Source organism: Heterodontus francisci, unplaced genomic scaffold (assembly GCF_036365525.1).
Source record: "Heterodontus francisci isolate sHetFra1 unplaced genomic scaffold, sHetFra1.hap1 HAP1_SCAFFOLD_398, whole genome shotgun sequence".
Taxonomy (NCBI): Eukaryota; Metazoa; Chordata; class Chondrichthyes; order Heterodontiformes; family Heterodontidae; genus Heterodontus; species Heterodontus francisci.
In genome coordinates, this window is record NW_027140825.1 from 1,276,858 (window position 1) to 1,289,281 (window position 12,424).

A 12,424-nucleotide genomic window follows, 5' to 3' on the forward strand; every position below is an offset into this window, starting at 1 on the left:
GGCCCTTCGGCCCTCGATGTTGCGCAGACCTGTGAAACCATCTGACCTACACTATTCCATTTTCATCCATATGTCTATCCAATGACCACTTAAATGCCCTTAAAGTGGGCGAGTCTACTACTGTTGCAGGCAGGGCGCTCCACGCCCCTACTACTCTCTGAGTAAAGAAACTACCTCTGACATCTGTCCTATATCTATCACCCCTCAACTTGAAGCTATGTCCCCTCGTGTTTGCCATCACCATCCGAGGAAAAAGACTCTCACTATCCACCCTATCCAACCCTCTGATTATCTTAAATGTCTCTATTAAGTCACCTCTCCTCCTCCTTCTCTCAAACGAAAACAACCTCAAGTCCCTCAGCCTTTCCTCGTAAGACCTTCCCTCCATACCAGGCAACATCCTAGTAAATCTCCTCTGCACCCTTTCCATAGCTTCCACATCCTTCCTATAATGCGGTGACCAGAACTGCACGCAATACTCCTGGTGCGGTCTCATCAGAGTTTTGTACAGCTGCAGCATGACCTCGTGCCTCCGAAACTCGATCCCCCTACTAATAAAAGCTAACACAGCATATGCCTTCTTAACAGCCCTATTAACCTGGGTAGCAACCTTCAGGGATTTATGCACCTGGACACCAAGATCTCTCTGTTCATCTACACTACCAAGAATCTTCCCATTAGCCCAGTACTCTGCATTCCTGTTACTCCTTTCAAAGTAAATCACCTCGCACTTTTCCGCATTAAACTCCATTTGCCATCTCTCAGCCCAGCTCTGCAGCCTATCTATGTCCCTCTGTACCCTACAACATCCTTCGGCACTATCCACAACTCCACCGACCTTAGTGTCATCCGCAAATTTACTAACCCACCCTTCTACACACTCTTCCAGGTCATTTCCAGATTGTGTTCATTTTCCTGTTGGACTTGTTCCTCTGTGTTGATTTCTGTCAGGGCCTCATTTTGTTTTGTGGAAAGTTCCTGTTCTTTACTTAGTGACTGCATGATCTGAATAGAATCAGTTTTACACTGATGGAAATTTTTTATTTAAATACTGCACTTTAAAATCTCTGTGACTACTGAATTCAATAAAGAGCGAGGCTGATATCAGAAATATATTTAAATTTATATTTAATTGCCTCTACAAACTAAATATATTGACGATATTGTACAAACTGTGCTCCAACACCAATTACCACAGGGATTATTGTTTGAATGTATGAATTGAGTTGTATTGCTGGGATCTATATATTAGATTTCCTCTAACACTCTGCTGCAGTCTCTCTCTGTGAATCTCAGCCTCTCCTCTCACTGTATTGAATCTTCAGTCTCCTCATCATCCATTGCTTCAGTTTATCCACATTCCCAAACCATTTGCTCCAGTCTCCCCTCCAGCTCCAACATGTCCTTTTCCTTCTCTCCCTCCCAATTACCCTCACTGGCTCCACCTCCTGCTGCCTCGTCCAACCTGATAGGAATACAGTAACATATGAGTAGGAGGAGGCCATTCAGCCCTTCGGGCCTGCTCCACCATTCTAGATCATGGCTGATACTCAAAGTCAGCGCTGCAGTTTTCAGCCTTTTCCCATTTGATAACAGTCCCTAAACCCAGAGCAACAAACCATCCCGCTCTCCACAAACCTTCCTAACCAACAGTCTGGAGACATATTCTCAATTAACACATTGGATTCCATCTCTGTAAAACCCCTTCTCATTTCCCCACTGACACTGCATCCTCACGCAGTACTTCCAGTATATCCAGTGCTGACTTTATTCACTTTCTATATCAATTTCCCAATTCATTATTAATAATTGTGTTTTCAAACATTTCACTTTGACAAAGCACTGCCCAGTTCAATGAATCAGTTTTCACTGCTCGATGCAGCAACAAAGCTGGAAATTTCAGCCCAGATCCTGTCAAACTGCTGCTTTGTCTCCAGGTCTGATCAGTAATTTCTCTGCTTCCTTTTCTCTCTCTCTTCCAGTTAACTTGGTGGCGATTGTGATCCTGTCCCGAGGAAAGTGCGGTCTCTCCAAATGTATCACTGTCTACCTGGTGGGAATGGCAGTGTCTGATCTCCTGGTCGTTATCACTAATCCCATATTGAGATGGATTGGATCAATTTATTTTCCATATTCATTCCTGAACATTACTCCTGTCTGTTCTCTCCTTGCCGTTTTGATTTCTGCATCCACAGTTGTTTCTGTCTGGCTCACAGTCACTTTCACCTTTGATCGATTTGTGGCCATTTGTTGTGAGAAGCTGAAAACAAAATATTGCAGCGAGAAAACGGCGGCTGTGGTTGTTGGAACAGTGAGTGTGCTGGGCTGTTTAGAGTCTCTCCCCTGGTACTTTACACAGGAACAATATTACATTATTAATAATGTTCCCATGGGTTGTGTTTATAAACTGAGTTTCTTTACTTCCCCCATATGGGGGGCATTTGAATTGTTTAATTACATTTTAACCCCTTGTGTCCCGGTCTTTCTGATGTTGCTGCTCAATGTTCTGACTGTCAGACGGATTTTATTCTCCAGTAAAGTCCGCAGGGGATTCCGGCGCCACAGCAATGCAGAGAATCACAAGGACGCAGAGATGGAGAATCGCAGGAAATCAGTTATTTTACTCTTCAGTATATCCGGCAGTTTTATCCTGTTATGGGTGATCCGAGTTGTGTTTATCATTTATTGTCGAATTGCAGATATTCTATATTATTCCTCCCTCACTGACCCTCTCTTTATCACAGAACAAACATCAAAGATGCTGCAGATTCTCAGTTCCTGCACCAACACATGTATTTACATTGTGACCCAGACTAAATTCAGACAGGAGCTGAAGAAGGGGGTGAAATACCCTCTCAATCTCATTGTTAAATTAGTGAAATCATAGAAAGAGCTGAAGGGTTTCAAACACTGTAACTAAATCCCATTCCCCCCTCCCCCCCCAGACCCCCAGCTCCACCTCCCACCCTCCACCCACCTTTGTGATTATTTGACCGGCGCCATCTTTAGTCCTGGCAGCTGCCTGCACGTGGCAGACCATGACGTTTAATTGGAACAGTGTACATTTGCGCATGTGCTAGTACAGCGCCACCTAGTGGTTGCCTTGTCAACAACCGCCGCCAGTGGACAAAGCTGCAAATGGCAGTGATTGTGAGGTGGGGAGAGGGGCAGTAACTGCAGTGAGGCAGGGACACCAGCAGATGGAGATGGTGAGAGGGGGCAGCAACTGCAGTGAGAGAGGGACACCAGCAGATGGAGATGGTGAGAGGGAGACTGTAACTGCAGTGAGAGAGGGGCACCAGGAGATGGAGATGCTGAGCCGTTGCTGATCGAGATTCTGTGTTGCTGAATGTTTGAAAGTTTTTACAAGTTTGCGGAATTTTCTTTCTGTAAACTTGAGATGCTCAATAAAATAATTTCAATACAGTTTGTGTAAAGTGGCTATTTTACTACGATGTAAACACTTGTAACATTAAACTCGTTACTGTTTGGAAAATTATTTTAAATGATTAAAGGTAATGGATAAATAAATTAACAGCATCAAATTAAACTCAATCATTTTCAAATAAAAACTCTCTATATAAGTGGTGTTCAATTCTTCATCACTATGGTTATGGCATCTCTGTCTCGCTCTCACTTCTCTCTGCTGGTATCTTCTCTACTATAATTCAGAGAAATTGAAGTTTTGATCCGATTGTATTTTGAAAGTTAATATTGAATCTGCTTTCAGAAACCTGTCAGACAGTGAATTCCAGACCAGAGCAACTCCCTGCCTATTTGTTTCTCCCCTCTGCTAGTGAAAACAGTCTCTCCTCATATCTCCAAACTGAGGGAAAGATTTTGAATACAATATAATTAATTTCTCCAGGACAGCAGCTGCAGAGGAATGTGGACAAACAATGAACAAAAATCCCTCTGAATCCCCCAGGAGAACAGAGGAAAGAAACAGTCAGGAAGCAAATGGAAACAAGTGACACTTTATTGCAGCAGTAAAAACTCTTTGTCAGAATGTAGAGGTCTTTATCACTGAACTTTATATAAACTGGAGGTGAAAAGTGGAAGATCTTAAATATCATTTAAGATAAATGTCCATTTCCCAGCTTTGTAAACCCTTGTAACATTAAACTGGCGAATGTTCAGGAGGTTTTTTCGATTGATTACAGGCTAATGCATAAATACAGCAGCAGCAAATAAACTACAAAGAATCATTGACAAATATAACAGTAAATTTGGGTACGAATTGTTGTGTGAAATGTCACTGGTTATAAAAGTTCTCTTGGCTGCCGCATTAACCTGGCTCCAGTTTCACTCTTTGTCATACAGTGAAATTGAAAAACCGAATAAAAACTGCCTGTTTATACTGCAGTCAAACCGGCCTCTCCAGCAATAACACTTTGTCACAATTTCAAGGTAATTGCAGTGAGTCATTTTCTGAACTTTCTGTTAACTGGATGTGAATAGTGAAAGACATTTAATACAATCAGTGTTAAATGCCCATTATCCAAACCGGCCCCTCCAGGTTTTAAATGACAGCAGCTTTTCTGCTCTGTTCATGAGGTTTTTGGGGGAGGGAGAGAGAGACAGACAGACAGACAGGTTTCTGTCTGGAATGGTCCATTTGGGATATGGCTGGAATATCCCTCTCTCTACCATTCCCTGTTTGCACAGAAACTCACCTTGGACTGTCTCATACCTGGGAGGGAGTGTCCAGATGGAGGAAGCTTGTAGCTGGTTGGATAAGCTGTATTTTGGGTGGACTGGCTGTTTTGAGTGACAGGTTCTGGGATATATTAGGACAACATCAGCCTCCATTCTTTCTTTCCATGCGGCTGGTTTCTGAAGGAGAGTTTCTGTGTTTCAGTCTCTGTGTCTCTGTGCCCAGGTGAATTGCAAGCTGATTACAGTGTATGTGTGTGTGTGAATGTCCAGTCTGATTCCCCTGCTCTCTCTGTCCCAGTCCTGACGCTTATCTCCAAATCCCACCCCAATGCCCCTCTCCAGGATCCTTTCCCCATGGATGAGTTGATGGAGAGATGGTGTTAGAGTCCAACGATGGAACGCAGACGGTGTGGGATGGTGTGTATCACATCTTTATTGTCTCTCTCTCCCTTTCTCCCTCCTTCTGACTCAGTTTCTTTCACTCAGTCTCTCTCACTGAATCTCCCTATCACTGAATCTCCCTCTCACTGAATTCTCTCTCTCACTCAGTCTCCCTCAGTCAATCTCCCTCTCACTGATTTCTCTCTCTCACTGATTTCTCTCTCTCACTGAATTCTCTCTCTCACTGAATTCTCTCTGTCACTCAATCTCTCTCTCACTGAATCTCTCTCTCACTGAATCTCCCTCTCACTGAATCTCTCTCTCACTCAATCTCTCTCACTCAATCTCTCTCTCACTCAATCTCTCGCTCTCTCAATCTCTCTCTCACTCAATCTCTCTCTCACTCAATCTCTCTCTCACTCAATATCTCTCTCACTGAATCTCTCTCTCTGAATCTCACTGAATCTCTCTCTCACTGAATTCTGTCTCTCACTGAATTCTCTCTCTCACTGAAATCTCTCTCTCTCTCACTGAACTCTCTCTCTCTCGCACTGAAATCTCTGTCTCTCGCACTGAAATCTCTCTCTCGCACTGAAATCTCTCTCTCTCTCGCACTGGAATCTCTCTCTCTCTCACACTGAAGTCTCTCTCTCTCTCGCACTCAATCTCTCCCTCTCTCTCTCTCGCACTCAATGTCTCTCTCTCTCTCGCACTCAATCACTCTCTCTCTCGCACTAAATCTCTCTCTCATTCTCTCTATTTCTCAATCTCTCCCTCACTTTGTATTTCTGACTCTGTTACTCTCTCTCTCTCTGTTCCTCAATCTCTGCTCTCTGTATTTCTCCCTCTCTGTGTTCCTCCATCTCTCTCTCTCTCCCTCACTTTGTGTTTCTCTCTCTCTCTGAGTGATTGTGCGTCTTTCTGTCTCAATGGCTTTCTCTGTCATCTCTTTCAATCTCTCTGTGATTCTCTGTGTCTTTCTCATTGGCTTTCTGTCTGTCTCTTTGGTGCCTGCAATTTCTTTGAGTCTTTGTTCTTTCCCTCCACTTTTTCCCCTCCTCTTTTTCTTTCTCTTTCTGTCCTTTTTCTTATTCTGACTTTCCTTCAATTCTCTATTTCTGACTTTTTCTGTCTTTTCTCTATTTCTGTCTCTCTGTCTTTTCTCTATTTCTCTGAGTTTCTCTCTCTTTTCTGTTTCTGTGTCTTTCTTTCTTTTCTATCTTCTCTCTTTCTATTTCTATCTTCTCTCTTTCTCTTTCTATCTTTTCTCTCTTTCTTTTACTCTCACCTTGTCTCTCTCTTTCTTGTCTACTTCTATCTTTTCTCTGTCTCTTTCTATCTTTTCTCTCCTTCTTTTTCTCTCTCTTTCTTTGTATCTTTCTGTCTTCTCTATTTCTCTTTCTATCATTTCTCTCTCTCTTTCTGACTTTTTCTGTCTTTTTCTGACCCTATCCACCCCATCAATTTATCCACCCCTCAATTTATCCACCCCCTGCAATTTTTGTGCACCAAGCAAATCTTTTTCCCTGCAATACTTCCCCCCCCCAGAAAACATCTCCCCCTTGCACAGACCCCCCCCAATCTAAATAATCCTCGTCTGCAGACCCCGATCTGATATCTCCTGTTAACTGACCCCCATCTAATACCCTCATTATCAACAGAACCCATCTAATTATCCCCTTCCCTCTGTTACAAGACAACCCATCGAAATACCCCCAGACAGACTCCCATCTAAATATCCCCCCGCGAACAGACCCCCATCAAAATACCACACCCCCCCCCCAGACAGACTCCCATCGAAATACCCCCCGGGAACAGACTCCCATCTAAGTACCCCCCAGGAACAGACTCCCATCTAAATACACCCCGAGAACAAGCTCCCATTTAAATACCTCCCACCCGTGAACATACTCCCATCTAAATACCCCCCAGTAACTTGCTTCCATCTGAATAAACCCCCCCTCAGGACCAGACCCCCATCTAAATACCCCCCCAGGAACAAACTCCCATCTAAATACCCCCACCAGGAACAAACCCCTATCTGAATACACCCCGGGAAAAATTTCCCATCTGAATAGCCCCCGGAACAAACACCCATCTAAATACCTCCCGGGAACAAACTCCCATCTCTATACCCGTCCGCAACAGACCCCCATCTAAATACTGCCCCCTTCTGTGAACAGACCCCCATCTAAATACCCCCAGGAGCAGACTCCCATCCAAATACCCCCATTAACTGACCGTAATCTAATTCTGCCCCCTACCCTCCACTGTAAACACTTCCCCTTTCTGAATACCCTCCCTGTCGTGTAAAAGCAACCCCTTTATTTAATCCCACACTGTATCATCTCCCCCGTGAACAGCCCCCTCCCCGCACCCCTCCACCCCCCCCCCCCGTGTTATTCCCACCTCCATCACTTACCTCGGTTTGGCTCCGTCTCCCGACAACCCTTCGTTCACTTTAATTCCTGATCTGGATAAGCCAGTGGAATTCCATCAACAGGCTCCCAGAGCACCGGCACCTTTAACTCATGTCAGGCCAAACACTGGGCCGGGCATAGAGCAAGGACCTTCAGAGGCTAACTGGCATTCTGAGCCTTTAATGCACAGGAAGATCCCAGCTCCAGACACATCCCTCTCTGCAGAAAGGTGTTTCACCTGTTCTCCCCATCGGCTTCAGGGAATCAAACAGAGGGAGACACACACAAACACTCACACACTGACTGGCACAGGGACGGGAGGAGGCCATTCAGCCTTTTGAGCCTGCCCACCCATGTTAGATCATGGCTGATCTGTCCCTTCCCCCATTGAGCCACAAGGAGACAGGCAGAGACAGTCAGGGAGCAGATACACAGAGAGTCAAAGAAACACTGGGCTGGACTCGGACTTGGTGCCAATGGTGCAAACCAGGATGGAGGGGAGGAGGGTGGTTGTGAATCGGCTGTCCGTTCAGCTCCTCCCCCCTGTTTTTACATCAATGGGAGCAAAACTGGGCAGAGATGGAAAGCAGGATCCCACTTCACAATCACCCTGTACAACACCAAGGCAGCGAGTTCAAATCCACCCCCAGACAGAGGGAGAGTGACACAGAAAACAGATCCCAGGATTAGGACAGAACAGAAAGAGAGAGAAATAAATGGAAATGGAGCTGGAGTCCGAAACCAGTGAGAGAAACTGAGAACAGAGGGACAGAAATACCGAGAAGGGCAGAGAGAGAGAGAAATGGAGACATACACAGAGATGTAGATATTGAGAAAGATCGCAGACAAAGAGAGATGCAGAGACAGAAAGAAGTGGAGGGGCAGAGATACAAAGTAAGACGCGTTTCCAGATAAGAGAGGGGTGTCCCGGGATGGGGGAAATGCAGAGATAATCTTGCAGGAAAGGAGGAGCAGAGATGGAAAGATTCAGGGATTTGGAAGTGAGTGGGAGAAGAGAGAGAGAGACAGATAAAGAAGCAGAGAATCGCAGAAAGAGAGTGACAATGGAAACCTGTGAGACTCTAGCGAGGGGCAGAGAAAGAAAGGATGTTGAGAGATAGAGATAGAGATTTAAAGATGTGAAGAAAAAGAACTAGGAACAAGGAGGAAGGTGCAGGGAACATGTTGCAGCAAGAGATGGAGAAAGGGAAATCTACGGGATTACATTGACTGTTCTGGAGCAGCGCTTCCCAAACTATTCCCTTCGGGAGCGCCCTCCAGCCCCCTCCCTATTGGGAGAAAAGCCACAGACCCCCGAAAACACAAAATCAAAATACTGCAGATGCTGGCAATTTGAAATAAAAACCGTGCTGGAAATACTGAGCATTTCCAGCACTTTGTTTTTCTATCAGCCCCGAAATCACACACAGTCTTCTTTTTTGTATTTAGAAATGAACTTGACAATGACAAATATATATTTATTATTATTTTCCCTCCCTGGTTAAAGCTCTTGTCTGAGAATTCCACGTGGCCTAAAGATTCTACCTTTGCATCATCACAGCTGCAGCTTCCGAAAAGATTCTCCTTGGGAATAAGAAATAAATTAGATTCAAATAAAGCAAAGCATTTTTGAACAGAAATAAAACACAGCGAGAGCCCAGGGCTCTTTCTCTCACTCACTGACAGAAAACAATCTCCCAGTGACTCCCCATCTTACTAACACATCCCCGACACAGAGCCAGAGACTGGGAAGTGTGGATGTGTTTACCCTGTCATTTCCTGCTGTCTCTCCCTCCCTCTCTCTCTCTCTCTCTCTCTCTATTTCTCTGTGTGTCTCTCTACATCTGTTTCTGCCTCATTGTAAAAACACACAAACACTGGTGACCCCCATCCTCTCTCCCATAGAAGGATAGAGAGAGAAATCCACATTCCCATCCCTGAAACTCTGCCAGGTGATTCATTTCACTGTCAAATTCAGCCCACAGCCTAAGACACCAGCATTATTCGGGAATGAGAACAAGCCTTTCCAAACCTTCACATTTCAGCCATTTCATTGCTGATTCACAGAAGTATTTGACACTCAATGAATTAATTTTTAAAGTGCTCGTCACTGTTGCAATGTTGGAAATGCTGCAGGCCATTGGTACACAGCAAGATCCCACAAGCAGCAGTGTGATAACAGCCGGCAAGCTGTGCACAGCAAGATCCCAGCAATGGTGCCACTTCAACCAAGGTTTTGCACCAAGGCTGCTCCTTTAACCCCAGGCTTTCAACCTATTTAAAACAGCAGGGCCCCAATCCGACAGGAACTGGTTAGCCCAGGACCCCAGACATGAAATTAAACCACGGCCTAATAAACAGACACAACTCACGTGGGCCCTTTGGGTGCAGCCTGTGGACAAGGCCTCAGTCCGTCCCCTCAGGAGGAAGCTCCTGTCCAAGGATTCCTCGTCCCAAACTTTCCCTCTTTTCATCTTCACCATGCAGTTTTCAGAATGAAAATTCCTAAGGCAAGACGGAGAGAGAGAAAATTGATTAAAATACATTGTTAAACAAAATAGCACAGCAAGAGCCCAGGAATTGCCCTCGGTTACACAGACACTCTCTCAGCAACACCCAAATACAAACAAATCACAGTTAATAAACCAAAGGATAAAAGGATTGTGACAGCAACTTCCACCTGTGTGTGTGTGTGTGTCTGTCTGTCTCATTATCTCTATCTCCACTGTCTCTGTATCTCTCTCTGTTCCTATCCCATTCGTCCCCTGTCTCTCCTTCTCTTTCTCTGTCCATATCTGTTTTTGTCCCTCTATCTCATATGTAGTGTTGACTGAAAATAGTTATGAAATACTTCTGTCTCACCATTTAAACCAACAACAAATCACCCTGCTGTGTGTGTTTTTAACTATTAAAGGTTTAATTAGAGAGACAGAGGGAAAGAAAGCTGGAGTGAGACAGAGAGACAAATCGAAACTCAGAACTTCAGTAAAATGAACTGAAATGAATCGGGAACATTTGACACTCAGTGAATTGATTGTTAAAGTGGTCGTCACTGTTGCAATGTTGGAAACACTGCATGCCATTTGGTCACAGCAAGAACAAAGAACAAAGAACAAAGAAAATTACAGCACAGGAACAGGCCCTTCGGCCCTCCAAGCCTACGCCGATACAAATCCTCTATCTAAACCTGTCGCCTATTTTCTAAGGGTCTGTATCTCTTTACTTCCTGCCCATTCATGTATCTGTCTAGATACATCTTAAAAGACGCTATCGTGCCTGCGTCTACCACCTCCGCTGGTAATGCGTTCCATGCACCCACCACCCTCTGCGTAAATAACTTTCCACGCATATCCCCCCTAAACTTTTCCCCTTTCACTTTGAACTCATGTCCCCTTGTAATTGAATCCCCCACTCTGGGAAAAAGCTTCTTGCTATCCACTCTGTCTATACCTCTCATGATTTTGTACACCTCAATCAGGTCCCCCCTCAACCTCCGTCTTTCTAATGAAAATAATCCTAATCTACTCAACCTCTCTTCATAGCTAGCGCCCTCCATACCAGGCAACATCCTGGTGAACCTCCTCTGCACCCTCTCCAAAGCATCCACATCCTTTTGGTAATGTGGCGACCAGAACTGCACGCAGTATTCCAAATGTGGCCGAACCAAAGTCCTATACAACTGTAACATGACCTGCCAACTCTTGTACTCAATACCCCGTCCGATGAAGGAAAGCATGCCGTATGCCTTCTTGACCACTCTATTGACCTGCGTTGCCACCTTCAGGGAACAATGGACCTGAACACCCAAATCTCTCTGGACATCAATTTTCCCCAGGACATTTCCATTTACTGTATAGTTCACTCTTGAATTGGATCTTCCAAAATGCATCACCTCGCATTTGCCCTGATTGAACTCCATCTGCCATTTCTCTGCCCAACTCTCCAGTCTATCTATATTCTGCTGTATTCTCTGACAGTCCCCTTCACTATCTGCTACTCCACCAATCTTAGTGTCGTCTGCAAACTTGCTAATCAGTCCACCTATACTTTCCTCCAAATCATTTATGTATATCACAAACAACAGTGGTCCCAGCACGGATCCCTGTGGAACACCACTGGTCACACGTCTCCATTTTGAGAAACTCCCTTCCACTGCTACTCTCTGTCTCCTGTTGCCCAGCCAGTTCTTTATCCATCTAGCTAGCACACCTTGGACCCCAAGCGCCTTCACTTTCTCCATCAGCCTACCATGGGGAACCTTATCAAACGCCTTACTGAAGTCCATGTATATGACATCTACAGCCCTTCCCTCATCAATCAACTTTGCCACTTCCTCAAAGAATTCTATTAAGTTGGTAAGACATGACCTTCCCTGCACAGAACCATGTTGCCTATCACTGATGAGCCCATTTTCTTCCAGATGGGAATAGATCCTATCCCTCAGTATCTTCTCCAGCAGCTTCCCTACCACTGACGTCAGGCTCACCGGTCTATAATTACCTGGATTATCCCTGCTACCCTTCTTAAACAAGGGGACAACATTAGCAATTCTCCAGTCCTCCGGGACCTCACCCGTGTTTAACGATGCTGCAAAGATATCTGTTAAGGCCCCAACTATTTCCTCTCTGGCTTCCCACAGTAACCTGGGATAGATCCCATCCGGACCTGGGGACTTGTCCACCTTAATGCCTTTCAGAATACCCAACACTTCCTACCTCCTTATGCCGACTTGACCTAGAGTAATCAAACATTTGTCCCTAACCTCAACATCCCTCATGTCCCTCTCCTCGGTGAATACCGATGCAAAGTACTCGTTTCGAATCTCACCCATTTTCTCTGAGTCCAAGCATAACTTTCCTCCTTTGTCCTTGAGTGGGCCAATCCTTTCTCTAGTTACCCTCTTGCTCCTTATATATGAATAAAAGGCTTTGGGATTTTCCTTAACCCTGTTTGCTAAAGCTATT